Here is a 27,564-nt window from a genome sequence, read left to right on the forward strand (position 1 = left end):
GTTAGCATAAAAATAAAGCCATAAAATGGAGAGCTGATTAATCACTCAATTGGATTTCTCTGCCTGCATAATTTTTTTTCTCTGCAACACCATGCTAAATTGTGCTTCCTGTTTTTTATAAAATGACTTAATCAAATCTGACTCTGATTGCATCAGAGAAGGCCAGGTACCCTACACTATAAGAGGTGGTTTGAAATTTTGACTTGTCTACTTAAAGATCACCAAAACTTGATCACAAGGTCAATTACATCCCCGGGTGGGATTGAACCACCAACCTTTCGGTTAACAGCCAAATGCGCTAACCGATTGCGCCACAGAGACAGCTTGCAAAAGCATGTACTGACAAAGGCTAAAAAGCATTTATCTAGAAAGTTTCCTAGAAAAAGGTTAAAAAGGCAATAATCTGGAGAGTTTTGCAAGATTTTTCTTCCATTGACCAACGAAGAAACACATTGGTACTTTCACATGATGAGTGAGTACTTCAGGATCTCTGACACTTACATGAGCAGCAGAGTGGCGCAGCGGAAGCGTGCTGGGCCCATAACCCAGAGGTCGGTGGATCGAAACCATCCTCTGCTATGTGCACTTATTTTTTTGTTAATTAAATTCTTCCAAAACTGGAATTGATATTTTGACTCTTTTATTTTTACTTAAAGTACAATAACTTTTAACATTTTAATTTGTTTTAATAGTATATTGACAGCATTGTTTTCTTTCAGAAATCCACTAAATTTTCTTTACCCTATTACTGAAATGGTAATTGACAAAAACAAGCTACATTGTCACCAGAAGAGCAATGCAAAATGTACAATTGATATTTCAAAATCATCTTTCCATCTTGAATTTCAATGATGCATTGGGGCAACGATTTTGTGAGAAACATCTTCACCCTTAAAGAAAGATTTTCTTAACTTCTTACCTGTGTGCTGATTAGATATCACCTGGTTTTCACATTAAACAGATTCCCACTTGAGAAAGCAGCAAGGATGCAGTGAGGTTTATGTTTCCTGGTGTCAACCTGTATTATTTCAGTGGACATTGTAATGAGGATGCATCTTGCTGCCTTTCCAATGAAGCAAGTTTTAATCAGTAATAGGTGAAAAACCATTCCTACAAAGGTGTTAATCAGAGACTTGGCTTTGTGGACACTTTTCAGAGAGCAAATGTGTTAGCATAAAAATAAAGCCATAAAATGAAGAGCTGATTAATCACTCATTTGGATTTCTCTGCCTGCATAATTTTTTTTCTCTGCAACCCCATGCTAAATTGTGCTTCCTGTTTTTTATAAAATGACTTAATCAAATCTGACTCTGATTGCATCAGAGAAGGCCAGGTACCCTACACTATAAGAGGTGGTTTGAAATTTTGACTTGTCTACTTAAAGATCAGCAAAATTTGATCACAAGGTCAATTACGTCCCCGGGTGATATTGAACCACCAGCCTTTCGGTTAACAGCCGAATGCACTAACCGATTGCACCACAGATACAACTTGCAAAATCATGTACTAACAAAGGCTAAAAAGCATTCATCTAGAAAGTTTCCTAGAAAAAGGTTAAAAAGGCAATAATCTGGAGAGTTTTGCAAGATTTTTCTTCCATTGACCAACGAAGAAACACATTGGTACTTTCACATGATGAGTAAGTACTTCAGGATCTCTGGCACTTACATGAGCAGCAGAGTGGCGCAGCGGAAGCGTGCTGGGCCCATAACCCAGAGGTCGGTGGATCGAAACCATCCTCTGCTATGTGCACTTATTTTTTTGTTAATTAAATTCTTCCAAAACTGGAATTGATATTTTGACTCTTTTATTTTTACTTAAAGTACAATAACTTTTAACATTTTAATTTGTTTTAATAGTATATTGACAGCATTGTATTCTTTCAGAAATCCACTTAATTTTCTTTACCCTATTACTGAAATGGTAATTGACAAAAACAAGCTACATTGTCACCAGAAGAGCAATGCAAAATGTACAATTGATATTTCAAAATCATCTTTCCATCTTGAATTTCAATGATGCATTGGGGCAACGATTTTGTGAGAAACATCTTCACTCTTAAAGAAAGATTTTCTTAACTTCTTACCTGTGTGCTGATTAGATATCACCTGGTTTTCACATTAAACAGATTCCCACTTGAGAAAGCAGCAAGGATGCAGTGAGGTTTATGTTTCCTGGTGTCAACCTGTATTATTTCAGTGGACATTGTAATGAGGATGCATCTTGCTGCCTTTCCAATGAAGCAAGTTTTAATCAGTAATAGGTGAAAAACCATTCCTACAAAGGTGTTAATCAGAGACTTGGCTTTGTGGACACTTTTCAGAGAGCAAATGTGTTAGCATAAAAATAAAGCCATAAAATGGAGAGCTGATTAATCACTCAATTGGATTTCTCTGCCTGCATAATTTTTTTTCTCTGCAACCCCATGCTAAATTGTGCTTCCTGTTTTTTATAAAATGACTTAATCAAATCTGACTCTGATTGCATCAGAGAAGGCCAGGTACCCTACACTATAAGAGGTGGTTTGAAATTTTGACTTGTCTACTTAAAGATCACCAAAATTTAATCACAAGGTCAATTACGTCCCCGGGTGGGATTGAACCACCAACCTTTCGGTTAACAGCCGAATGTGCTAACTGATTGCGCCACAGAGACAGCTTGCAAAAGCATGTACTGACAAAGGCTAAAAAGCATTCATCTAGAAAGTTTCCTAGAAAAAGGTTAAAAAGGCAATAATCTGGAGAGTTTTGCAAGATTTTTCTTCCATTGACCAACGAAGAAACACATTGGTACTTTCACATGATGAGTGAGTACTTCAGGATCTCTGACACTTACATGAGCAGCAGAGTGGTGCAGCGGAAGCGTGCTGGGCCCATAACCCAGAGGTTGGTGGATCGAAACCATCCTCTGCTATGTACACTTCTTTTTTTGTTAATTAAATTCTTCCAAAACTGGAATTGATATTTTGACTCTTTTATTTTTACTTAAAGTACAATAACTTTTAACATTTTAATTTGTTTTAATAGTATATTGACAGCATTGTTTTCTTTCAGAAATCCACTTAATTTTCTTTACCCTATTACTGAAATGGTAATTGACAAAAACAAGCTACATTGTCACCAGAAGAGCAATGCAAAATGTACAATTGATATTTCAAAATCATCTTTCCATCTTGAATTTTAATGATGCATTGGGGCAACGATTTTGTGAGAAACATCTTCACCCTTAAAGAAATATTTTCTTAACTTCTTACCTGTGTGCTGATTAGATATCACCTGGTTTTCACATTAAACAGATTCCCACTTGAGAAAGCAGCAAGGATGCAGTGAGGTTTATGTTTCCTGGTGTCAACCTGTATTATTTCAGTGGACATTGTAATGAGGATGCATCTTGCTGCCTTTCCAATGAAGCAAGTTTTAATCAGTAATAGGTGAAAAACCATTCCTACAAAGGTGTTAATCAGAGACTTGGCTTTGTGGACACTTTTCAGAGAGCAAATGTGTTAGCATAAAAATAAAGCCATAAAATGGAGAGCTGATTAATCACTCAATTGGATTTCTCTGCCTGCATAATTTTTTTTCTCTGCAACCCCATGCTAAATTGTGCTTCCTGTTTTTTATAAAATGACTTAATCAAATCTGACTCTGATTGCATCAGAGAAGGCCAGGTACCCTACACTATAAGAGGTGGTTTGAAATTTTGACTTGTCTACTTAAAGATCACCAAAATTTGATCACAAGGTCAATTACGTCCCCGGGTGGGATTGAACCACCAACCTTTCGGTTAACAGCCGAATGCGCTAACCAATTGCGCCACAGAGACAGCTTGCAAACGCATGTACTGACAAAGGCTAAAAAGCATTCATCTAGAAAGTTTCCTAGAAAAAGGTTAAAAAGGCAATAATCTGGAGAGTTTTGCAAGATTTTTCTTCCATTGACCAACAAAGAAACACATTGGTACTTTCACATGATGAGTGAGTACTTCAGGATCTCTGACACTTACATGAGCAGCAGAGTGGCGCAGTGGAAGCGTGCTGGGCCCATAACCCAGAGGTCGGTGGATCGAAACCATCCTCTGCTATGTGCACTTATTTTTTTTGTTAATTAAATTCTTCCAAAACTGGAATTGATATTTTGACTCTTTTATTTTTACTTAAAGTACAATAACTTTTAACATTTTAATTTGTTTTAATAGTATATTGACAGCATTGTATTCTTTCAGAAATCCACTTAATTTTCTTTACCCTATTACTGAAATGGTAATTGACAAAAACAAGCTACATTGTCACCAGAAGAGCAATGCAAAATGTACAATTGATATTTCAAAATCATCTTTCCATCTTGAATTTCAATGATGCATTGGGGCAACGATTTTGTGAGAAACATCTTCACCCTTAAAGAAAGATTTTCTTAACTTCTTACCTGTGTGCTGATTAGATATCACCTGGTTTTCACATTAAACAGATTCCCACTTGAGAAAGCAGCAAGGATGCAGTGAGGTTTATGTTTCCTGGTGTCAACCTGTATTATTTCAGTGGACATTGTAATGAGGATGCATCTTGCTGCCTTTCCAATGAAGCAAGTTTTAATCAGTAATAGGTGAAAAACCATTCCTACAAAGGTGTTAATCAGAGACTTGGCTTTGTGGACACTTTTCAGAGAGCAAATGTGTTAGCATAAAAATAAAGCCATAAAATGGAGAGCTGATTAATCACTCAATTGGATTTCTCTGCCTGCATAATTTTTTTTCTCTGCAACCCCATGCTAAATTGTGCTTCCTGTTTTTTATAAAATGACTTAATCAAATCTTACTCTGATTGCATCAGAGAAGGCCAGGTACCCTACACTATAAGAGGTGGTTTGAAATTTTGACTTGTCTACTTAAAGATCACCAAAATTTGATCACAAGGTCAATTACGTCCCCGGGTGGGATTGAACCACCAACCTTTCGGTTAACAGCCAAATGCGCTAACCGATTGCACCACAGAGACAGCTTGCAAAAGCATGTACTGACAAAGGCTAAAAAGCATTCATCTAGAAAGTTTCCTAGAAAAAGGTTAAAAAGGCAATAATCTGGAGAGTTTTGCAAGATTTTTCTTCCATTGACCAACGAAGAAACACATTGGTACTTTCACATGATGAGTGAGTACTTCAGGATCTCTGACACTTACATGAGCAGCAGAGTGGCGCAGCGGAAGCGTGCTGGGCCTATAACCCAGAGGTCGGTGGATCGAAACCATCCTCTGCTATGTGCACTTATTTTTTTGTTAATTAAATTCTTCCAAAACTGGAATTGATATTTTGACTCTTTTATTTTTACTTAAAGTACAATAACTTTTAACATTTTAATTTGTTTTAATAGTATATTGACAGCATTGTTTTCTTTCAGAAATCCACTTAATTTTCTTTACCCTATTACTGAAATGGTAATTGACAAAAACAAGCTACATTGTCACCAGAAGAGCAATGCAAAATGTACAATTGATATTTCAAAATCATCTTTCCATCTTGAATTTCAATGATGCATTGGGGCAACGATTTTGTGAGAAACATCTTCACCCTTAAAGAAAGATTTTCTTAACTTCTTACCTGTGTGCTGATTAGATATCACCTGGTTTTCACATTAAACAGATTCCCACTTGAGAAAGCAGCAAGGATGCAGTGAGGTTTATGTTTCCTGGTGTCAACCTGTATTATTTCAGTGGACATTGTAATGAGGATGCATCTTGCTGCCTTTCCAATGAAGCAAGTTTTAATCAGTAATAGGTGAAAAACCATTCCTACAAAGGTGTTAATCAGAGACTTGGCTTTGTGGACACTTTTCAGAGAGCAAATGTGTTAGCATAAAAATAAAGCCATAAAATGGAGAGCTGATTAATCACTCATTTGGATTTCTCTGCCTGCATAATTTTTTTTCTCTGCAACCCCATGCTAAATTGTGCTTCCTGTTTTTTATAAAATGACTTAATCAAATCTGACTCTGATTGCATCAGAGAAGGCCAGGTACCCTACACTATAAGAGGTGGTTTGAAATTTTGACTTGTCTACTTAAAGATCACCAAAATTTGATCACAAGGTCAATTACGTCCCCAGGTGGGATTGAACCATAAAACCTTTCGGTTAACAGCCGAATGCGCTCACTGATTGCGCCACAGAGACAGCTTGCAAAAGCATGTATTGACAAAGGCTAAAAAGCATTCATCGAGAAAGTTTCCTAGAAAAAGGTTAAAAAGGCAATAATCTGGAGAGTTTTGCAAGATTTTTCATCCATTGACCAACGAAGAAACACATTGGTACTTTCACATGATGAGTGAGTACTTCAGGATCTCTGACACTTACATGAGCAGCAGAGTGGCGCAGCGGAAGTGTGCTGGGCCCATAACCCAGAGGTCGGTGGATCGAAACCATCCTCTGCTATGTGCACTTATTTTTTTGTTAATTAAATTCTGCCAAAACTGGAATTAATATTTTGACTCTTTTATTTTTACTTAAAGTACAATAACTTTTAACATTTTAATTTGTTTTAATAGTATATTGACAGCATTGTTTTCTTTCAGAAATCCACTTAATTTTCTTTACCCTATTAATGAAATGGTAATTGACAAAAACAAGCTACATTGTCACCAGAAGAGCAATGCAAAATGTACAATTGATATTTCAAAATCATCTTTCCATCTTGAATTTCAATGATGCATTGGGGCAACGATTTTGTGAGAAACATCTTCACCCTTAAAGAAAGATTTTCTTAACTTCTTACCTGTGTGCTGATTAGATATCACCTGGTTTTCACATTAAACAGATTCCCACTTGAGAAAGCAGCAAGGATGCAGTGAGGTTTATGTTTCCTGGTGTCAACCTGTATTATTTCAGTGGACATTGTAATGAGGATGCATCTTGCTGCCTTTCCAATGAAGCAAGTTTTAATCAGTAATAGGCGAAAAACCATTCCTACAAAGGTGTTAATCAGAGACTTGGCTTTGTGGACACTTTTCAGAGAGCAAATGTGTTAGCATAAAAATAAAGCCATAAAATGGAGAGCTGATTAATCACTCAATTGGATTTCTCTGCCTGCATAATTTTTTTTCTCTGCAACCCCATGCTAAATTGTGCTTCCTGTTTTTTATAAAATGACTTAATCAAATCTGACTCTGATTGCATCAGAGAAGGCCAGGTACCCTACACTATAAGAGGTGGTTTGAAATTTTGACTTGTCTACTTAAAGATCACCAAAATTTGATCACAAGGTCAATTACGTCCCCGGGTGGGATTGAACCACCAACCTTTCGGTTAACAGCCGAATGCGCTAACCGATTGCGCCACAGAGACAGCTTGCAAAAGCATGTATTGACAAAGGCTAAAAAGCATTCATCTAGAAAGTTTCCTAGAAAAAGGTTAAAAAGGCAATAATCTGGAGAGTTTTGCAAGATTTTTCTTCCATTGACCAACGAAGAAACACATTGGTACTTTCACATGATGAGTGAGTACTTCAGGATCTCTGACACTTACATGAGCAGCAGAGTGGCGCAGCGGAAGCGTGCTGGGCCCATAACCCAGAGGTTGGTGGATCGAAACCATCCTCTGCTATGTGCACTTATTTTTTTGTTAATTAAATTCTTCCAAAACTGGAATTGATATTTTGACTCTTTTATTTTTACTTAAAGTACAATAACTTTTAACATTTTAATTTGTTTTAATAGTATATTGACAGCATTGTTTTCTTTCAGAAATCCACTTAATTTTCTTTACCCTATTACTGAAATGGTAATTGACAAAAACAAGCTACATTGTCACCAGAAGAGCAATGCAAAATGTACAATTGATATTTCAAAATCATCTTTCCATCTTGAATTTCAATGATGCATTGGGGCAACGATTTTGTGAGAAACATCTTCACCCTTAAAGAAAGATTTTCTTAACTTCTTACCTGTGTGCTGATTAGATATCACCTGGTTTTCACATTAAACAGATTCCCACTTGAGAAAGCAGCAAGGATGCAGTGAGGTTTATGTTTCCTGGTGTCAACCTGTATTATTTCAGTGGACATTGTAATGAGGATGCATCTTGCTGCCTTTCCAATGAAGCAAGTTTTAATCAGTAATAGGTGAAAAACCATTCCTACAAAGGTGTTAATCAGAGACTTGGCTTTGTGGACACTTTTCAGAGAGCAAATGTGTTAGCATAAAAATAAAGCCATAAAATGGAGAGCTGATTAATCACTCAATTGGATTTCTCTGCCTGCATAATTTTTTTTCTCTGCAACCCCATGCTAAATTGTGCTTCCTGTTTTTTATAAAATGACTTAATCAAATCTGACTCTGATTGCATCAGAGAAGGCCAGGTACCCTACACTATAAGAGGTGGTTTGAAATTTTGACTTGTCTACTTAAAGATCACCAAAATTTGATCACAAGGTCAATTACGTCCCCGGGTGGGATTGAACCACCAACCTTTCGGTTAACAGCCGAATGCGCTAACCGATTGCGCCACAGAGACAGCTTGCAAAAGCATGTATTGACAAAGGCTAAAAAGCATTCATCTAGAAAGTTTCCTAGAAAAAGGTTAAAAAGGCAATAATCTGGAGAGTTTTGCAAGATTTTTCTTCCATTGACCAACGAAGAAACACATTGGTACTTTCACATGATGAGTGAGTACTTCAGGATCTCTGACACTTACATGAGCAGCAGAGTGGCGCAGCGGAAGCGTGCTGGGCCCATAACCCAGAGGTTGGAGGATCGAAGCCATCCTCTGCTATGTGCACTTATTTTTTTGTTAATTAAATTCTTCCAAAACTGGAATTGATATTTTGACTCTTTTATTTTTACTTAAAGTACAATAACTTTTAACATTTTAATTTGTTTTAATAGTATATTGACAGCATTGTTTTATTTCAGAAATCCACTTAATTTTCTTTACCCTATTACTGAAATGGTAATTGACAAAAACAAGCTACATTGTCACCAGAAGAGCAATGCAAAATGTACAATTGATATTTCAAAATCATCTTTCCATCTTGAATTTCAATGATGCATTGGGGCAACGATTTTGTGAGAAACATCTTCACCCTTAAAGAAAGATTTTCTTAACTTCTTACCTGTGTGCTGATTAGATATCACCTGGTTTTCACATTAAACAGATTCCCACTTGAGAAAGCAGCAAGGATGCAGTGAGGTTTATGTTTCCTGGTGTCAACCTGTATTATTTCAGTGGACATTGTAATGAGGATGCATCTTGCTGCCTTTCCAATGAAGCAAGTTTTAATCAGTAATAGGTGAAAAACCATTCCTACAAAGGTGTTAATCAGAGACTTGGCTTTGTGGACACTTTTCAGAGAGCAAATGTGTTAGCATAAAAATAAAGCCATAAAATGGAGAGCTGATTAATCACTCAATTGGATTTCTCTGCCTGCATAATTTTTTTTCTCTGCAACACCATGCTAAATTGTGCTTCCTGTTTTTTATAAAATGACTTAATCAAATCTGACTCTGATTGCATCAGAGAAGGCCAGGTACCCTACACTATAAGAGGTGGTTTGAAATTTTGACTTGTCTACTTAAAGATCACCAAAACTTGATCACAAGGTCAATTACATCCCCGGGTGGGATTGAACCACCAACCTTTCGGTTAACAGCCAAATGCGCTAACCGATTGCGCCACAGAGACAGCTTGCAAAAGCATGTACTGACAAAGGCTAAAAAGCATTTATCTAGAAAGTTTCCTAGAAAAAGGTTAAAAAGGCAATAATCTGGAGAGTTTTGCAAGATTTTTCTTCCATTGACCAACGAAGAAACACATTGGTACTTTCACATGATGAGTGAGTACTTCAGGATCTCTGACACTTACATGAGCAGCAGAGTGGCGCAGCGGAAGCGTGCTGGGCCCATAACCCAGAGGTCGGTGGATCGAAACCATCCTCTGCTATGTGCACTTATTTTTTTGTTAATTAAATTCTTCCAAAACTGGAATTGATATTTTGACTCTTTTATTTTTACTTAAAGTACAATAACTTTTAACATTTTAATTTGTTTTAATAGTATATTGACAGCATTGTTTTCTTTCAGAAATCCACTAAATTTTCTTTACCCTATTACTGAAATGGTAATTGACAAAAACAAGCTACATTGTCACCAGAAGAGCAATGCAAAATGTACAATTGATATTTCAAAATCATCTTTCCATCTTGAATTTCAATGATGCATTGGGGCAACGATTTTGTGAGAAACATCTTCACCCTTAAAGAAAGATTTTCTTAACTTCTTACCTGTGTGCTGATTAGATATCACCTGGTTTTCACATTAAACAGATTCCCACTTGAGAAAGCAGCAAGGATGCAGTGAGGTTTATGTTTCCTGGTGTCAACCTGTATTATTTCAGTGGACATTGTAATGAGGATGCATCTTGCTGCCTTTCCAATGAAGCAAGTTTTAATCAGTAATAGGTGAAAAACCATTCCTACAAAGGTGTTAATCAGAGACTTGGCTTTGTGGACACTTTTCAGAGAGCAAATGTGTTAGCATAAAAATAAAGCCATAAAATGAAGAGCTGATTAATCACTCATTTGGATTTCTCTGCCTGCATAATTTTTTTTCTCTGCAACCCCATGCTAAATTGTGCTTCCTGTTTTTTATAAAATGACTTAATCAAATCTGACTCTGATTGCATCAGAGAAGGCCAGGTACCCTACACTATAAGAGGTGGTTTGAAATTTTGACTTGTCTACTTAAAGATCACCAAAATTTGATCACAAGGTCAATTACGTCCCCAGGTGGGATTGAACCACCAACCTTTCGGTTAACAGCCGAATGCGCTCACTGATTGCGCCACAGAGACAGCTTGCAAAAGCATGTATTGACAAAGGCTAAAAAGCATTCATCTAGAAAGTTTCCTAGAAAAAGGTTAAAAAGGCAATAATCTGGAGAGTTTTGCAAGATTTTTCTTCCATTGACCAACGAAGAAACACATTGGTACTTTCACATGATGAGTGAGTACTTCAGGATCTCTGACACTTACATGAGCAGCAGAGTGGCGCAGCGGAAGTGTGCTGGGCCCATAACCCAGAGGTCGGTGGATCGAAACCATCCTCTGCTATGTGCACTTATTTTTTTGTTAATTAAATTCTGCCAAAACTGGAATTAATATTTTGACTCTTTTATTTTTACTTAAAGTACAATAACTTTTAACATTTTAATTTGTTTTAATAGTATATTGACAGCATTGTTTTCTTTCAGAAATCCACTTAATTTTCTTTACCCTATTACTGAAATGGTATTTGACAAAAACAAGCTACATTGTCACCAGAAGAGCAATGCAAAATGTACAATTGATATTTCAAAATCATCTTTCCATCTTGAATTTCAATGATGCATTGGGGCAATGATTTTGTGAGAAACATCTTCACCCTTAAAGAAAGATTTTCTTAACTTCTTACCTGTGTGCTGATTAGATATCACCTGGTTTTCACATTAAACAGATTCCCACTTGAGAAAGCAGCAAGGATGCAGTGAGGTTTATGTTTCCTGGTGTCAACCTGTATTATTTCAGTGGACATTGTAATGAGGATGCATCTTGCTGCCTTTCCAATGAAGCAAGTTTTAATCAGTAATAGGTGAAAAAACATTCCTACAAAGGTGTTAATCAGAGACTTGGCTTTGTGGACACTTTTCAGAGAGCAAATGTGTTAGCATAAAAATAAAGCCATAAAATGGAGAGCTGATTAATCACTCAATTGGATTTCTCTGCCTGCATAATTTTTTTTCTCTGCAACCCCATGCTAAATTGTGCTTCCTGTTTTTTATAAAATGACTTAATCAAATCTGACTCTGATTGCATCAGAGAAGGCCAGGTACCCTACACTATAAGAGGTGGTTTGAAATTTTGACTTGTCTACTTAAAGATCAGCAAAATTTGATCACAAGGTCAATTACGTCCCCGAGTGATATTGAACCACCAGCCTTTCGGTTAACAGCCGAATGCGCTAACCGATTGCACCACAGATACAACTTGCAAAATCATGTACTAACAAAGGCTAAAAAGCATTCATCTAGAAAGTTTCCTAGAAAAAGGTTAAAAAGGTAATAATCTGGAGAGTTTTGCAAGATTTTTCTTCCATTGACCAACGAAGAAACACATTGGTACTTTCACATGATGAGTAAGTACTTCAGGATCTCTGGCACTTACATGAGCAGCAGAGTGGCGCAGCGGAAGCGTGCTGGGCCCATAACCCAGAGGTCGGTGGATCGAAACCATCCTCTGCTATGTGCACTTATTTTTTTGTTAATTAAATTCTTCCAAAACTGGAATTGATATTTTGACTCTTTTATTTTTACTTAAAGTACAATAACTTTTAACATTTTAATTTGTTTTAATAGTATATTGACAGCATTGTTTTCTTTCAGAAATCCACTTAATTTTCTTTACCCTATTACTGAAATGGTAATTGACAAAAGCAAGCTACATTGTCACCAGAAGAGCAATGCAAAATGTACAATTGATATTTCAAAATCATCTTTCCATCTTGAATTTCAATGATGCATTGGGGCAACGATTTTGTGAGAAACATCTTCACCCTTAAAGAAAGATATTCTTAACTTCTTACCTGTGTGCTGATTAGATATCACCTGGTTTTCACATTAAACAGATTCCCACTTGAGAAAGCAGCAAGGATGCAGTGAGGTTTATGTTTCCTGGTGTCAACCTGTATTATTTCAGTGGACATTGTAATGAGGATGCATCTTGCTGCCTTTCCAATGAAGCAAGTTTTAATCAGTAATAGGTGAAAAACCATTCCTACAAAGGTGTTAATCAGAGACTTGGCTTTGTGGACACTTTTCAGAGAGCAAATGTGTTAGCATAAAAATAAAGCCATAAAATGGAGAGCTGATTAATCACTCAATTGGATTTCTCTGCCTGCATAATTTATTTTCTCTGCAACCCCATGCTAAATTGTGCTTCCTGTTTTTTATAAAATGACTTATTCAAATCTGACTGCATCAGAGAAGGCCAGGTACCCTACACTATAAGAGGTGGTTTGAAATTTTGACTTGTCTACTTAAAGATCACCAAAATTTGATCACAAGGTCAATTACGTCCCCGGGTGGGATTGAACCACCAACCTTTCGGTTAACAGCCGAATGCGCTAACCGATTGCGCCACAGAGACAGCTTGCAAAAGCATGTACTGACAAAGGCTAAAAAGCATTCATCTAGAAAGTTTCCTAGAAAAAGGTTAAAAAGGCAATAATCTGGAGAGTTTTGCAAGATTTTTCTTCCATTGACCAACGAAGAAACACATTGGTACTTTCACATGATGAGTGAGTACTTCAGGATCTCTGACACTTACATGAGCAGCAGAGTGGCGCAGCGGAAGCGTGCTGGGCCCATAACCCAGAGGTCGGTGGATCGAAACCATCCTCTGCTATGTGCACTTATTTTTTTGTTAATTAAATTCTTCCAAAACTGGAATTGATATTTTGACTCTTTTATTTTTACTTAAAGTACAATAACTTTTAACATTTTAATTTGTTTTAATAGTATATTGACAGCATTGTTTTCTTTCAGAAATCCACTTAATTTTTTTTACCCTATTACTGAAATGGTAATTGACAAAAACAAGCTACATTGTCACCAGAAGAGCAATGCAAAATGTACAATTGATATTTCAAAATCATCTTTCCATCTTGAATTTCAATGATGCATTGGGGCAACGATTTTGTGAGAAACATCTTCACCCTTAAAGAAAGATTTTCTTAACTTCTTACCTGTGTGCTGATTAGATATCACCTGGTTTTCACATTAAACAGATTCCCACTTGAGAAAGCAGCAAGGATGCAGTGAGGTTTATGTTTCCTGGTGTCAACCTGTATTATTTCAGTGGACATTGTAATGAGGATGCATCTTGCTGCCTTTCCAATGAAGCAAGTTTTAATCAGTAATAGGTGAAAAAACATTCCTACAAAGGTGTTAATCAGAGACTTGGCTTTGTGGACACTTTTCAGAGAGCAAATGTGTTAGCATAAAAATAAAGCCATAAAATGGAGAGCTGATTAATCACTCAATTGGATTTCTCTGCCTGCATAATTTTTTTTCTCTGCAACCCCATGCTAAATTGTGCTTCCTGTTTTTTATAAAATGACTTAATCAAATCTGACTCTGATTGCATCAGAGAAGGCCAGGTACCCTACACTATAAGAGGTGGTTTGAAATTTTGACTTGTCTACTTAAAGATCACCAAAATTTGATCACAAGGTCAATTACGTCCCCGGGTGGGATTGAACCACCAACCTTTCGGTTAACAGCCGAATGCGCTAACCGATTGCGCCACAGAGACAGCTTGCAAAAGCATGTATTGACAAAGGCTAAAAAGCATTCATCTAGAAAGTTTCCTAGAAAAAGGTTAAAAAGGCAATAATCTGGAGAGTTTTGCAAGATTTTTCTTCCATTGACCAACGAAAAAACACATTGGTACTTTCACATGATGAGTGAGTACTTCAGGATCTCTGACACTTACATGAGCAGCAGAGTGGCGCAGCGGAAGCGTGCTGGGCCCATAACCCAGAGGTCGGTGGATCGAAACCATCCTCTGTTATGTGCACTTATTTTTTTGTTAATTAAATTCTTCCAAAACTGGAATTAATATTTTGACTCTTTTATTTTTACTTAAAGTACAATAACTTTTAACATTTTAATTTGTTTTAATAGTATATTGACAGCATTGTTTTCTTTCAGAAATCCACTTAATTTTCTTTACCCTATTACTGAAATGGTAATTGACAAAAACAAGCTACATTGTCACCAGAAGAGCAATGCAAAATGTACAATTGATATTTCAAAATCATCTTTCCATCTTGAATTTCAATGATGCATTGGGGCAACGATTTTGTGAGAAACATCTTCACCCTTAAAGAAAGATTTTCTTAACTTCTTACCTGTGTGCTGATTAGATGTCACCTGGTTTTCACATTAAACAGATTCCCACTTGAGAAAGCAGCAAGGATGCAGTGAGGTTTATGTTTCCTGGTGTCAACCTGTATTATTTCAGTGGACATTGTAATGAGGATGCATCTTGCTGCCTTTCCAATGAAGCAAGTTTTAATCAGTAATAGGTGAAAAAACATTCCTACAAAGGTGTTAATCAGAGACTTGGCTTTGTGGACACTTTTCAGAGAGCAAATGTGTTAGCATAAAAATAAAGCCATAAAATGGAGAGCTGATTAATCACTCAATTGGATTTCTCTGCCTGCATAATTTTTTTTCTCTGCAACCCCATGCTAAATTGTGCTTCCTGTTTTTTATAAAATGACTTAATCAAATCTGACTCTGATTGCATCAGAGAAGGCCAGGTACCCTACACTATAAGAGGTGGTTTGAAATTTTGACTTGTCTACTTAAAGATCAGCAAAATTTGATCACAAGGTCAATTACGTCCCCGAGTGATATTGAACCACCAGCCTTTCGGTTAACAGCCGAATGCGCTAACCGATTGCACCACAGATACAACTTGCAAAATCATGTACTAACAAAGGCTAAAAAGCATTCATCTAGAAAGTTTCCTAGAAAAAGGTTAAAAAGGCAATAATCTGGAGAGTTTTGCAAGATTTTTCTTCCATTGACCAACGAAGAAACACATTGGTACTTTCACATGATGAGTAAGTACTTCAGGATCTCTGGCACTTACATGAGCAGCAGAGTGGCGCAGCGGAAGCGTGCTGGGCCCATAACCCAGAGGTCGGTGGATTGAAACCATCCTCTGCTATGTGCACTTATTTTTTTGTTAATTAAATTCTTCCAAAACTGGAATTGATATTTTGACTCTTTTATTTTTACTTAAAGTACAATAACTTTTAACATTTTAATTTGTTTTAATAGTATATTGACAGCATTGTTTTCTTTCAGAAATCCACTTAATTTTCTTTACTCTATTACTGAAATGGTAATTGACAAAAACAAGCTACATTGTCACCAGAAGAGCAATGCAAAATGTACAATTGATATTTCAAAATCATCTTTCCATCTTGAATTTCAATGATGCATTGGGGCAACGATTTTGTGAGAAACATCTTCACCCTTAAAGAAAGATATTCTTAACTTCTTACCTGTGTGCTGATTAGATATCACCTGGTTTTCACATTAAACAGATTCCCACTTGAGAAAGCAGCAAGGGTGCAGTGAGGTTTATGTTTCCTGGTGTCAACCTGTATTATTTCAGTGGACATTGTAATGAGGATGCATCTTGCTGCCTTTCCAATGAAGCAAGTTTTAATCAGTAATAGGTGAAAAACCATTCCTACAAAGGTGTTAATCAGAGACTTGGCTTTGTGGACACTTTTCAGAGAGCAAATGTGTTAGCATAAAAATAAAGCCATAAAATGGAGAGCTGATTAATCACTCAATTGGATTTCTCTGCCTGCATAATTTTTTTTCTCTGCAACCCCATGCTAAATTGTGCTTCCTGTTTTTTATAAAATGACTTAATCAAATCTGATTGCATCAGAGAAGGCCAGGTACCCTACACTATAAGAGGTGGTTTGAAATTTTGACTTGTCTACTTAAAGATCACCAAAATTTGATCACAAGGTCAATTACGTCCCCGGGTGGGATTGAACCACCAACCTTTCGGTTAACAGCCAAATGCGCTAACCGATTGCCCCACAGAGACAGCTTGCAAAAGCATGTACTGACAAAGGCTAAAAAGCATTCATCTAGAAAGTTTCCTAGAAAAAGGTTAAAAAGGCAATAATCTGGAGAGTTTTGCAAGATTTTTCTTCCATTGACCAACGAAGAAACACATTGGTACTTTCACATGATGAGTGAGTACTTCAGGATCTCTGACACTTACATGAGCAGCAGAGTGGTGCAGCGGAAGCGTGCTGGGCCCATAACCCAGAGGTCGGTGGATCGAAACCATCCTTTGCTATGTGCATTTAATTTATTGTTAATTAAATTCTTCCAGAACTGGAATTGATATTTTGACTCTTTTATTTTTACTTAAAGTACAATAACTTTTAACATTTTAATTTGTTTTAATAGTATATTGACAGCATTGTTTTCTTTCAGAAATCCACTTAATTTTCTTTACCCTATTACTGAAATGGTAATTGACAAAAACAAGCTACATTGTCACCAGAAGAGCAATGCAAAATGAACAATTGATATTTCAAAATCATCTTTCCATCTTGAATTTCAATGATGCATTGGGGCAACGATTTTGTGAGAAACATCTTCACCCTTAAAGAAAGATTTTCTTAACTTCTTACCTGTGTGCTGATTAGATATCACCTGGTTTTCACATTAAACAGATTCCCACTTGAGAAAGCAGCAAGGGTGCAGTGAGGTTTATGTTTCCTGGTGTCAACCTGTATTATTTCAGTGGACATTGTAATGAGGATGCATCTTGCTGCCTTTCCAATGAAGCAAGTTTTAATCAGTAATAGGTGAAAAACCATTCCTACAAAGGTGTTAATCAGAGACTTGGCTTTGTGGACACTTTTCAGAGAGCAAATGTGTTAGCATAAAAATAAAGCCATAAAATGGAGAGCTGATTAATCACTCAATTGGATTTCTCTGCCTGCATAATTTTTTTTCTCTGCAACCCCATGCTAAATTGTGCTTCCTGTTTTTTATAAAATGACTTAATCAAATCTGACTCTGATTGCATCAGAGAAGGCCAGGTACCCTACACTATAAGAGGTGGTTTGAAATTTTGACTTGTCTACTTAAAGATCACCAAAATTTGATCACAAGGTCAATTACGTCCCCGGGTGGGATTGAACCACCAACCTTTCGGTTAACAGCCAAATGCGCTAACTGATTTCGCCACAGAGACAGCTTGCAAAAGCATGTACTGACAAAGGCTAAAAAGCATTCATCTAGAAAGTTTCCTAGACAAAGGTTAAAAAGGCAATAATCTGGAGAGTTTTGCAAGATTTTTCATCCATTGACCAACGAAGAAACACATTGGTACTTTCACATGATGAGTGAGTACTTCAGGATCTCTGACACTTACATGAGCAGCAGAGTGGCGCAGCGGAAGTGTGCTGGGCCCATAACCCAGAGGTCGGTGGATCGAAACCATCCTCTGCTATGTGCACTTATTTTTTTGTTAATTAAATTCTGCCAAAACTGGAATTAATATTTTGACTCTTTTATTTTTACTTAAAGTACAATAACTTTTAACATTTTAATTTGTTTAAATAGTATATTGACAGCATTGTTTTCTTTCAGAAATCCACTTAATTTTCTTTACCCTATTACTGAAATGGTAATTGACAAAAACAAGCTACATTGTCACCAGAAGAGCAATGCAAAATGTACAATTGATATTTCAAAATCATCTTTCCATCTTGAATTTCAATGATGCATTGGGGCAACGATTTTGTGAGAAACATCTTCACCCTTAAAGAAAGATTTTCTTAACTTCTTACCTGTGTGCTGATTAGATATCACCTGGTTTTCACATTAAACAGATTCCCACTTGAGAAAGCAGCAAGGATGCAGTGAGGTTTATGTTTCCTGGTGTCAACCTGTATTATTTCAGTGGACATTGTAATGAGGATGCATCTTGCTGCCTTTCCAATGAAGCAAGTTTTAATCAGTAATAGGTGAAAAACCATTCCTACAAAGGTGTTAATCAGAGACTTGGCTTTGTGGACACTTTTCAGAGAGCAAATGTGTTAGCATAAAAATAAAGCCATAAAATGGAGAGCTGATTAATCACTCAATTGGATTTCTCTGCCTGCATAATTTTTTTTCTCTGCAACCCCATGCTAAATTGTGCTTCCTGTTTTTTATAAAATGACTTAATCAAATCTGACTCTGATTGCATCAGAGAAGGCCAGGTACCCTACACTATAAGAGGTGGTTTGAAATTTTGACTTGTCTACTTAAAGATCACCAAAATTTGATCACAAGGTCAATTACGTCCCCGGGTGGGATTGAACCACCAACCTTTCGGTTAACAGCCGAATGCGCTAACCGATTGCGCCACAGAGACAGCTTGCAAAAGCATGTATTGACAAAGGCTAAAAAGCATTCATCTAGAAAGTTTCCTAGAAAAAGGTTAAAAAGGCAATAATCTGGAGAGTTTTGCAAGATTTTTCTTCCATTGACCAACGAAGAAACACATTGGTACTTTCACATGATGAGTGAGTACTTCAGGATCTCTGACACTTACATGAGCAGCAGAGTGGCGCAGCGGAAGCGTGCTGGGCCCATAACCCAGAGGTCGGTGGATCGAAACCATCCTCTGTTATGTGCACTTATTTTTTTGTTAATTAAATTCTTCCAAAACTGGAATTGATATTTTGACTCTTTTATTTTTACTTAAAGTACAATAACTTTTAACATTTTAATTTGTTTTAATAGTATATTGACAGCATTGTTTTCTTTCAGAAATCCACTTAATTTTCTTTACCCTATTACTGAAATGGTAATTGACAAAAACAAGCTACATTGTCACCAGAAGAGCAATGCAAAATGTACAATTGATATTTCAAAATCATCTTTCCATCTTGAATTTCAATGATGCATTGGGGCAACGATTTTGTGAGAAACATCTTCAGCCTTAAAGAAAGATTTTCTTAACTTCTTACCTGTGTGCTGATTAGATATCACCTGGTTTTCACATTAAACAGATTCCCACTTGAGAAAGCAGCAAGGATGCAGTGAGGTTTATGTTTCCTGGTGTCAACCTGTATTATTTCAGTGGACATTGTAATGAGGATGCATCTTGCTGCCTTTCCAATGAAGCAAGTTTTAATCAGTAATAGGTGAAAAAACATTCCTACTAAGGTGTTAATCAGAGACTTGGCTTTGTGGACACTTTTCAGAGAGCAAATGTGTTAGCATAAAAATAAAGCCATAAAATGGAGAGCTGATTAATCACTCAATTGGATTTCTCTGCCTGCATAATTTTTTTTCTCTGCAACCCCATGCTAAATTGTGCTTCCTGTTTTTTATAAAATGACTTAATCAAATCTGACTGCATCAGAGAAGGCCAGGTACCCTACACTATAAGAGGTGGTTTGAAATTTTGACTTGTCTACTTAAAGATCAGCAAAATTTGATCACAAGGTCAATTACGTCCACGGGTGGGATTGAACCACCAACCTTTCGGTTAACAGCCGAATGCGCTAACCGATTGCGCCACAGAGACAGCTTGCAAAAGCCTGTACTGACAAAGGCTAAAAAGCATTCATCTAGAAAGTTTCCTAGAAAAAGGTTAAAAAGGCAATAATCTGGAGAGTTTTGCAAGATTTTTCTTCCATTGACCAACGAAGAAACACATTGGTACTTTCACATGATGAGTGAGTACTTCAGGATCTCTGACACTTACATGAGCAGCAGAGTGGCGCAGCGGAAGCGTGCTGGGCCCATAACCCAGAGGTCGGTGGATCGAAACCATCCTCTGCTATGTGCACTTATTTTTTTGTTAATTAAATTCTTCCAAAACTGGAATTGATATTTTGACTCTTTTATTTTTACTTAAAGTACAATAACTTTTAACATTTTAATTTGTTTTAATAGTATATTGACAGCATTGTTTTCTTTCAGAAATCCACTTAATTTTTTTTACCCTATTACTGAAATGGTAATTGACAAAAACAAGCTACATTGTCACCAGAAGAGCAATGCAAAATGTACAATTGATATTTCAAAATCATCTTTCCATCTTGAATTTCAATGATGCATTGGGGCAACGATTTTGTGAGAAACATCTTCACCCTTAAAGAAAGATTTTCTTAACTTCTTACCTGTGTGCTGATTAGATATCACCTGGTTTTCACATTAAACAGATTCCCACTTGAGAAAGCAGCAAGGATGCAGTGAGGTTTATGTTTCCTGGTGTCAACCTGTATTATTTCAGTGGACATTGTAATGAGGATGCATCTTGCTGCCTTTCCAATGAAGCAAGTTTTAATCAGTAATAGGTGAAAAACCATTCCTACAAAGGTGTTAATCAGAGACTTGGCTTTGTGGACACTTTTCAGAGAGCAAATGTGTTAGCATAAAAATAAAGCCATAAAATGGAGAGCTGATTAATCACTCAATTGGATTTCTCTGCCTGCATAATTTTTTTTCTCTGCAACCCCATGCTAAATTGTGCTTCCTGTTTTTTATAAAATGACTTAATCAAATCTGACTCTGATTGCATCAGAGAAGGCCAGGTACCCTACACTATAAGAGGTGGTTTGAAATTTTGACTTGTCTACTTAAAGATCACCAAAATTTGATCACAAGGTCAATTACGTCCCCGGGTGGGATTGAACCACCAACTTTTCGGTTAACAGCCAAATGCGCTAACTGATTTCGCCACAGAGACAGCTTGCAAAAGCATGTACTGACAAAGGCTAAAAAGCATTCATCTAGAAAGTTTCCTAGAAAAAGGTTAAAAAGGCAATAATCTGGAGAGTTTTGCAAGATTTTTCTTCCATTGACCAACGAAGAAACACATTGGTACTTTCACATGATGAGTGAGTTCTTCAGGATCTCTGACACTTACATGAGCAGCAGAGTGGCGCAGCGGAAGCGTGCTGGGCCCATAACCCAGAGGTCGGTGGATCGAAACCATCCTCTGCTATGTGCACTTATTTTTTTGTTAATTAAATTCTTCCAAAACTGGAATTGATATTTTGACTCTTTTATTTTTACTTAAAGTACAATAACTTTTAACATTTTAATTTGTTTTAATAGTATATTGACAGCATTGTTTTCTTTCAGAAATCCACTTAATTTTCTTTACCCTATTACTGAAATGGTAATTGACAAAAACAAGCTACATTGTCACCAGAAGAGCAATGCAAAATGTACAATTGATATTTCAAAATCATCTTTCCATCTTGAATTTCAATGATGCATTGGGGCAACGATTTTGTGAGAAACATCTTCACCCTTAAAGAAAGATTTTCTTAACTTCTTACCTGTGTGCTGATTAGATATCACCTGGTTTTCACATTAAACAGATTCCCACTTGAGAAAGCAGCAAGGATGCAGTGAGGTTTATGTTTCCTGGTGTCAACCTGTATTATTTCAGTGGACATTGTAATGAGGATGCATCTTGCTGCCTTTCCAATGAAGCAAGTTTTAATCAGTAATAGGTGAAAAACCATTCCTACAAAGGTGTTAATCAGAGACTTGGCTTTGTGGACACTTTTCAGAGAGCAAATGTGTTAGCATAAAAATAAAGCCATAAAATGGAGAGCTGATTAATCACTCAATTGGATTTCTCTGCCTGCATAATTTTTTTTCTCTGCAACCCCATGCTAAATTGTGCTTCCTGTTTTTTATAAAATGACTTAATCAAATCTGACTGCATCAGAGAAGGCCAGGTACCCTACACTATAAGAGGTGGTTTGAAATTTTGACTTGTCTACTTAAAGATCAGCAAAATTTGATCACAAGGTCAATTACGTCCCCGGCTGATATCGAACCACCAGCCTTTCGGTTAACAGCCGAATGCGCTAACCGATTGCACCACAGATACAACTTGCAAAATCATGTACTAACAAAGGCTAAAAAGCATTCATCTAGAAAGTTTCCTAGAAAAAGGTTAAAAAGGCAATAATCTGGAGAGTTTTGCAAGATTTTTCTTCCATTGACCAACGAAGAAACACATTGGTACTTTCACATGATGAGTAAGTACTTCAGGATCTCTGGCACTTACATGAGCAGCAGAGTGGCGCAGCGGAAGCGTGCTGGGCCCATAACCCAGAGGTCGGTGGATCGAAACCATCCTCTGCTATGTGCACTTATTTTTTTGTTAATTAAATTCTTCCAAAACTGGAATTGATATTTTGACTCTTTTATTTTTACTTAAAGTACAATAACTTTTAACATTTTAATTTGTTTTAATAGTATATTGACAGCATTGTTTTCTTTCAGAAATCCACTTAATTTTCTTTACCCTATTACTGAAATGGTAATTGACAAAAACAAGCTACATTGTCACCAGAAGAGCAATGCAAAATGTACAATTGATATTTCAAAATCATCTTTCCATCTTGAATTTCAATGATGCATTGGGGCAACGATTTTGTGAGAAACATCTTCACCCTTAAAGAAAGATATTCTTAACTTCTTACCTGTGTGCTGATTAGATATCACCTGGTTTTCACATTAAACAGATTCCCACTTGAGAAAGCAGCAAGGATGCAGTGAGGTTTATGTTTCCTGGTGTCAACCTGTATTATTTCAGTGGACATTGTAATGAGGATGCATCTTGCTGCCTTTCCAATGAAGCAAGTTTTAATCAGTAATAGGTGAAAAACCATTCCTACAAAGGTGTTAATCAGAGACTTGGCTTTGTGGACACTTTTCAGAGAGCAAATGTGTTAGCATAAAAATAAAGCCATAAAATGGAGAGCTGATTAATCACTCAATTGGATTTCTCTGCCTGCATAATTTTTTTTCTCTGCAACCCCATGCTAAATTGTGCTTCCTGTTTTTTATAAAATGACTTAATCAAATATGACTCTGATTGCATCAGAGAAGGCCAGGTACCCTACACCATAAGAGGTGGTTTGAAATTTTGACTTGTCTACTTAAAGATCAGCAAAATTTGATCACAAGGTCAATTACGTCTCCGGGTGGGATTGAACCACCAACCTTTCGGTTAACAGCCGAATGCGCTAACCGATTGCCCCACAGAGACAGCTTGCAAAAGCATGTACTGACAAAGGCTAAAAAGCATTCATCTAGAAAGTTTCCTAGAAAAAGGTTAAAAAGGCAATAATCTGGAGAGTTTTGCAAGATTTTTCTTCCATTGACCAACGAAGAAACACATTGGTACTTTCACATGATGAGTGAGTACTTCAGGATCTCTGACACTTACATGAGCAGCAGAGTGGCGCAGCGGAAACGTGCTGGGCCCATAACCCAGAGGTCGGTGGATCGAAACCATCCTTTGCTATGTGCACTTAATTTATTGTTAATTAAATTCTTCCAGAACTGGAATTGATATTTTGACTCTTTTATTTTTACTTAAAGTACAATAACTTTTAACATTTTAATTTGTTTTAATAGTATATTGACAGCATTGTTTTCTTTCAGAAATCCACTTAATTTTCTTTACCCTATTACTGAAATGGTAATTGACAAAAACAAGCTACATTGTCACCAGAAGAGCAATGCAAAATGTACAATTGATATTTCAAAATCATCTTTCCATCTTGAATTTCAATGATGCATTGGGGCAACGATTTTGTGAGAAACATCTTCACCCTTAAAGAAAGATTTTCTTAACTTCTTACCTGTGTGCTGATTAGATATCACCTGGTTTTCACATTAAACAGATTCCCACTTGAGAAAGCAGCAAGGATGCAGTGAGGTTTATGTTTCCTGGTGTCAACCTGTATTATTTCAGTGGACATTGTAATGAGGATGCATCTTGCTGCCTTTCCAATGAAGCAAGTTTTAATCAGTAATAGGTGAAAAACCATTCCTACAAAGGTGTTAATCAGAGACTTGGCTTTGTGGACACTTTTCAGAGAGCAAATGTGTTAGCATAAAAATAAAGCCATAAAATGGAGAGCTGATTAATCACTCAATTGGATTTCTCTGCCTGCATAATTTTTTTTCTCTGCAACCCCATGCTAAATTGTGCTTCCTGTTTTTTATAAAATGACTTAATCAAATCTGACTCTGATTGCATCAGAGAAGGCCAGGTACCCTACACTATAAGAGGTGGTTTGAAATTTTGACTTGTCTACTTAAAGATCACCAAAATTTTATCACAAGGTCAATTATGTCCCCGGGTGGGATTGAACCACCAACCTTCCGGTTAACAGCCGAATGCGCTAACTGGTTGCGCCACAGAGACAGCTTGCAAAGGCATGTACTGGCAATGGCTAAAAAGCATTCATCTAGAAAGTTTCCTAGAAAAAGGTTAAAAAGGCAATAATCTGGAGAGTTTTGCAAGATTTTTCTTCCATTGACCAACGAAGAAACACATTGGTACTTTCACATGATGAGTGAGTACTTCAGGATCTCTGACACTTACATGAGCAGCAGAGTGGCGCAGCGGAAGCGTGCTAGGCCCATAACCCAGAGGTCAGTGGATCGAAACCATCCTCTGCTATGTGCACTTATTTTTTTGTTAATTAAATTCTTCCAAAACTGGAATTGATATTTTGACTCTTTTATTTTTACTTAAAGTACAATAACTTTTAACATTTTAATTTGTTTTAATAGTATATTGACAGCATTGTTTTCTTTCAGAAATCCACTTAATTTTCTTTACCCTATTACTGAAATGGTAATTGACAAAAACAAGCTACATTGTCACCAGAAGAGCAATGCAAAATGTACAATTGATATTTCAAAATCATCTTTCCATCTTGAATTTCAATGATGCATTGGGGCAACGATTTTGTGAGAAACATCTTCACCCTTAAAGAAAGATTTTCTTAACTTCTTACCTGTGTGCTGATTAGATATCACCTGGTTTTCACATTAAACAGATTCCCACTTGAGAAAGCAGCAAGTATGCAGTGAGGTTTATGTTTCCTGGTGTCAACCTGTATTATTTCAGTGGACATTGTAATGAGGATGCATCTTGCTGCCTTTCCAATGAAGCAAGTTTTAATCAGTAATAGGTGAAAAAACATTCCTACAAAGGTGTTAATCAGAGACTTGGCTTTGTGGACACTTTTCAGAGAGCAAATGTGTTAGCATAAAAATAAAGCCATAAAATGGAGAGCTGATTAATCACTCAATTGGATTTCTCTGCCTGCATAATTTTTTTTCTCTGCAACCCCATGCTAAATTGTGCTTCCTGTTTTTTATAAAATGACTTAATCAAATCTGACTCTGATTGCATCAGAGAAGGCCAGGTACCCTACACTATAAGAGGTGGTTTGAAATTTTGACTTGTCTACTTAAAGATCAGCAAAATTTGATCACAAGGTCAATTACGTCCCCGGGTGATATCGAACCACCAGCCTTTCGGTTAACAGCCGAATGCGCTAACCGATTGCACCACAGATACAACTTGCAAAATCATGTACTAACAAAGGCTAAAAAGCATTCATCTAGAAAGTTTCCTAGAAAAAGTTTAAAAAGGCAATAATCTGGAGAGTTTTGCAAGATTTTTCTTCCATTGACCAACGAAGAAACACATTGGTACTTTCACATGATGAGTAAGTACTTCAGGATCTCTGACACTTACATGAGCAGCAGAGTGGCGCAGCGGAAGCGTGCTGAGCCCATAACCCAGAGGTCGGTGGATCGAAACCATCCTCTGCTATGTGCACTTATTTTTTTGTTAATTAAATTCTTCCAAAACTGGAATTGATATTTTGACTCTTTTATTTTTACTTAAAGTACAATAACTTTTAACATTTTAATTTGTTTTAATAGTATATTGACAGCATTGTTTTCTTTCAGAAATCCACTTAATTTTCTTTACCCTATTACTGAAATGGTAATTGACAAAAACAAGCTACATTGTCACCAGAAGAGCAATGCAAAATGTACAATTGATATTTCAAAATCATCTTTCCATCTTGAATTTCAATGATGCATTGGGGCAACGATTTTGTGAGAAACATCTTCACCCTTAAAGAAAGATTTTCTTAACTTCTTACCTGTGTGCTGATTAGATATCACCTGGTTTTCACATTAAACAGATTCCCACTTGAGAAAGCAGCAAGGATGCAGTGAGGTTTATGTTTCCTGGTGTCAACCTGTATTATTTCAGTGGACATTGTAATGAGGATGCATCTTGCTGCCTTTCCAATGAAGCAAGTTGTAATCAGTAATAGGTGAAAAAACATTCCTACAAAGGTGTTAATCAGAGACTTGGCTTTGTGGACACTTTTCAGAGAGCAAATGTGTTAGCATAAAAATAAAGCCATAAAATGGAGAGCTGATTAATCACTCAATTGGATTTCTCTGCCTGCATAATTTTTTTTCTCTGCAACCCCATGCTAAATTGTGCTTCCTGTTTTTTATAAAATGACTTAATCAAATCTGACTCTGATTGCATCAGAGAAGGCCAGGTACCCTACACTATAAGAGGTGGTTTGAAATTTTGACTTGTCTACTTAAAGATCACCAAAACTTGATCACAAGGTCAATTACGTCCCCGGGTGGGATTGAACCACCAACCTTTCGGTTAACAGCCGAATGCGCTAACCGATTGCGCCACAGAGACAGCTTGCAAAAGCATGTACTGACAAAGGCTAAAAAGCATTCATCTAGAAAGTTTCCTAGAAAAAGGTTAAAAAGGCAATAATCTGGAGAGTTTTGCAAGATTTTTCTTCCATTGACCAACGAAGAAACACATTGGTACTTTCACATGATGAGTGAGTACTTCAGGATCTCTGACACTTACATGAGCAGCAGAGTGGCGCAGCGGAAGCGTGCTGGGCCCATAACCCAGAGGTCGGTGGATCGAAACCATCCTCTGCTATGTGCACTTATTTTTTTGTTAATTAAATTCTTCCAAAACTGGAATTGATATTTTGACTCTTTTATTTTTACTTAAAGTACAATAACTTTTAACATTTTAATTTGTTTTAATAGTATATTGACAGCATTGTATTCTTTCAGAAATCCACTTAATTTTCTGTACCCTA

The 27,564-nt window shown here is 36.7% G+C and overlaps 17 non-coding genes across 17 annotated transcripts; 10 read left to right on the top strand and 7 right to left on the bottom strand.

Annotated features, from left to right (window-relative positions):
• The first annotated feature begins 507 nt into the window (after positions 1-507).
• Positions 508-579, top strand: TRNAM-CAU (transfer RNA methionine (anticodon CAU)). Its single transcript has one exon. It is a non-coding gene; the product is annotated as a tRNA-Met (tRNA).
• Positions 580-1,674: 1,095 nt separating this feature from the next.
• On the top strand, positions 1,675-1,746 carry TRNAM-CAU (transfer RNA methionine (anticodon CAU)). The gene has a single exon. It is a non-coding gene; the product is annotated as a tRNA-Met (tRNA).
• Positions 1,747-3,748: 2,002 nt separating this feature from the next.
• On the bottom strand, positions 3,749-3,822 carry TRNAN-GUU (transfer RNA asparagine (anticodon GUU)). The gene has a single exon. It is a non-coding gene; the product is annotated as a tRNA-Asn (tRNA).
• Positions 3,823-4,008: 186 nt separating this feature from the next.
• Positions 4,009-4,080, top strand: TRNAM-CAU (transfer RNA methionine (anticodon CAU)). The gene has a single exon. It is a non-coding gene; the product is annotated as a tRNA-Met (tRNA).
• A 3,171-nt stretch (positions 4,081-7,251) lies between these two features.
• Positions 7,252-7,325, bottom strand: TRNAN-GUU (transfer RNA asparagine (anticodon GUU)). Its single transcript has one exon. It is a non-coding gene; the product is annotated as a tRNA-Asn (tRNA).
• Positions 7,326-8,418: 1,093 nt separating this feature from the next.
• On the bottom strand, positions 8,419-8,492 carry TRNAN-GUU (transfer RNA asparagine (anticodon GUU)). The gene has a single exon. It is a non-coding gene; the product is annotated as a tRNA-Asn (tRNA).
• A 1,353-nt stretch (positions 8,493-9,845) lies between these two features.
• Positions 9,846-9,917, top strand: TRNAM-CAU (transfer RNA methionine (anticodon CAU)). Its single transcript has one exon. It is a non-coding gene; the product is annotated as a tRNA-Met (tRNA).
• Positions 9,918-12,179: 2,262 nt separating this feature from the next.
• TRNAM-CAU (transfer RNA methionine (anticodon CAU)) lies at positions 12,180-12,251 on the top strand. The gene has a single exon. It is a non-coding gene; the product is annotated as a tRNA-Met (tRNA).
• An 829-nt stretch (positions 12,252-13,080) lies between these two features.
• Positions 13,081-13,154, bottom strand: TRNAN-GUU (transfer RNA asparagine (anticodon GUU)). The gene has a single exon. It is a non-coding gene; the product is annotated as a tRNA-Asn (tRNA).
• Positions 13,155-13,340: 186 nt separating this feature from the next.
• On the top strand, positions 13,341-13,412 carry TRNAM-CAU (transfer RNA methionine (anticodon CAU)). The gene has a single exon. It is a non-coding gene; the product is annotated as a tRNA-Met (tRNA).
• Positions 13,413-14,247: 835 nt separating this feature from the next.
• On the bottom strand, positions 14,248-14,321 carry TRNAN-GUU (transfer RNA asparagine (anticodon GUU)). Its single transcript has one exon. It is a non-coding gene; the product is annotated as a tRNA-Asn (tRNA).
• A 4,588-nt stretch (positions 14,322-18,909) lies between these two features.
• On the bottom strand, positions 18,910-18,983 carry TRNAN-GUU (transfer RNA asparagine (anticodon GUU)). Its single transcript has one exon. It is a non-coding gene; the product is annotated as a tRNA-Asn (tRNA).
• Positions 18,984-20,330: 1,347 nt separating this feature from the next.
• TRNAM-CAU (transfer RNA methionine (anticodon CAU)) lies at positions 20,331-20,402 on the top strand. The gene has a single exon. It is a non-coding gene; the product is annotated as a tRNA-Met (tRNA).
• A 1,095-nt stretch (positions 20,403-21,497) lies between these two features.
• On the top strand, positions 21,498-21,569 carry TRNAM-CAU (transfer RNA methionine (anticodon CAU)). Its single transcript has one exon. It is a non-coding gene; the product is annotated as a tRNA-Met (tRNA).
• Positions 21,570-22,658: 1,089 nt separating this feature from the next.
• TRNAM-CAU (transfer RNA methionine (anticodon CAU)) lies at positions 22,659-22,730 on the top strand. Its single transcript has one exon. It is a non-coding gene; the product is annotated as a tRNA-Met (tRNA).
• Positions 22,731-27,066: 4,336 nt separating this feature from the next.
• Positions 27,067-27,140, bottom strand: TRNAN-GUU (transfer RNA asparagine (anticodon GUU)). The gene has a single exon. It is a non-coding gene; the product is annotated as a tRNA-Asn (tRNA).
• A 186-nt stretch (positions 27,141-27,326) lies between these two features.
• Positions 27,327-27,398, top strand: TRNAM-CAU (transfer RNA methionine (anticodon CAU)). The gene has a single exon. It is a non-coding gene; the product is annotated as a tRNA-Met (tRNA).
• Positions 27,399-27,564: the final 166 nt, after the last annotated feature.

The sequence above is a fragment of the Pseudophryne corroboree genome, chromosome 4 (genome assembly GCF_028390025.1).
Source record: "Pseudophryne corroboree isolate aPseCor3 chromosome 4, aPseCor3.hap2, whole genome shotgun sequence".
NCBI classification, from domain to species: Eukaryota; Metazoa; Chordata; class Amphibia; order Anura; family Myobatrachidae; genus Pseudophryne; species Pseudophryne corroboree.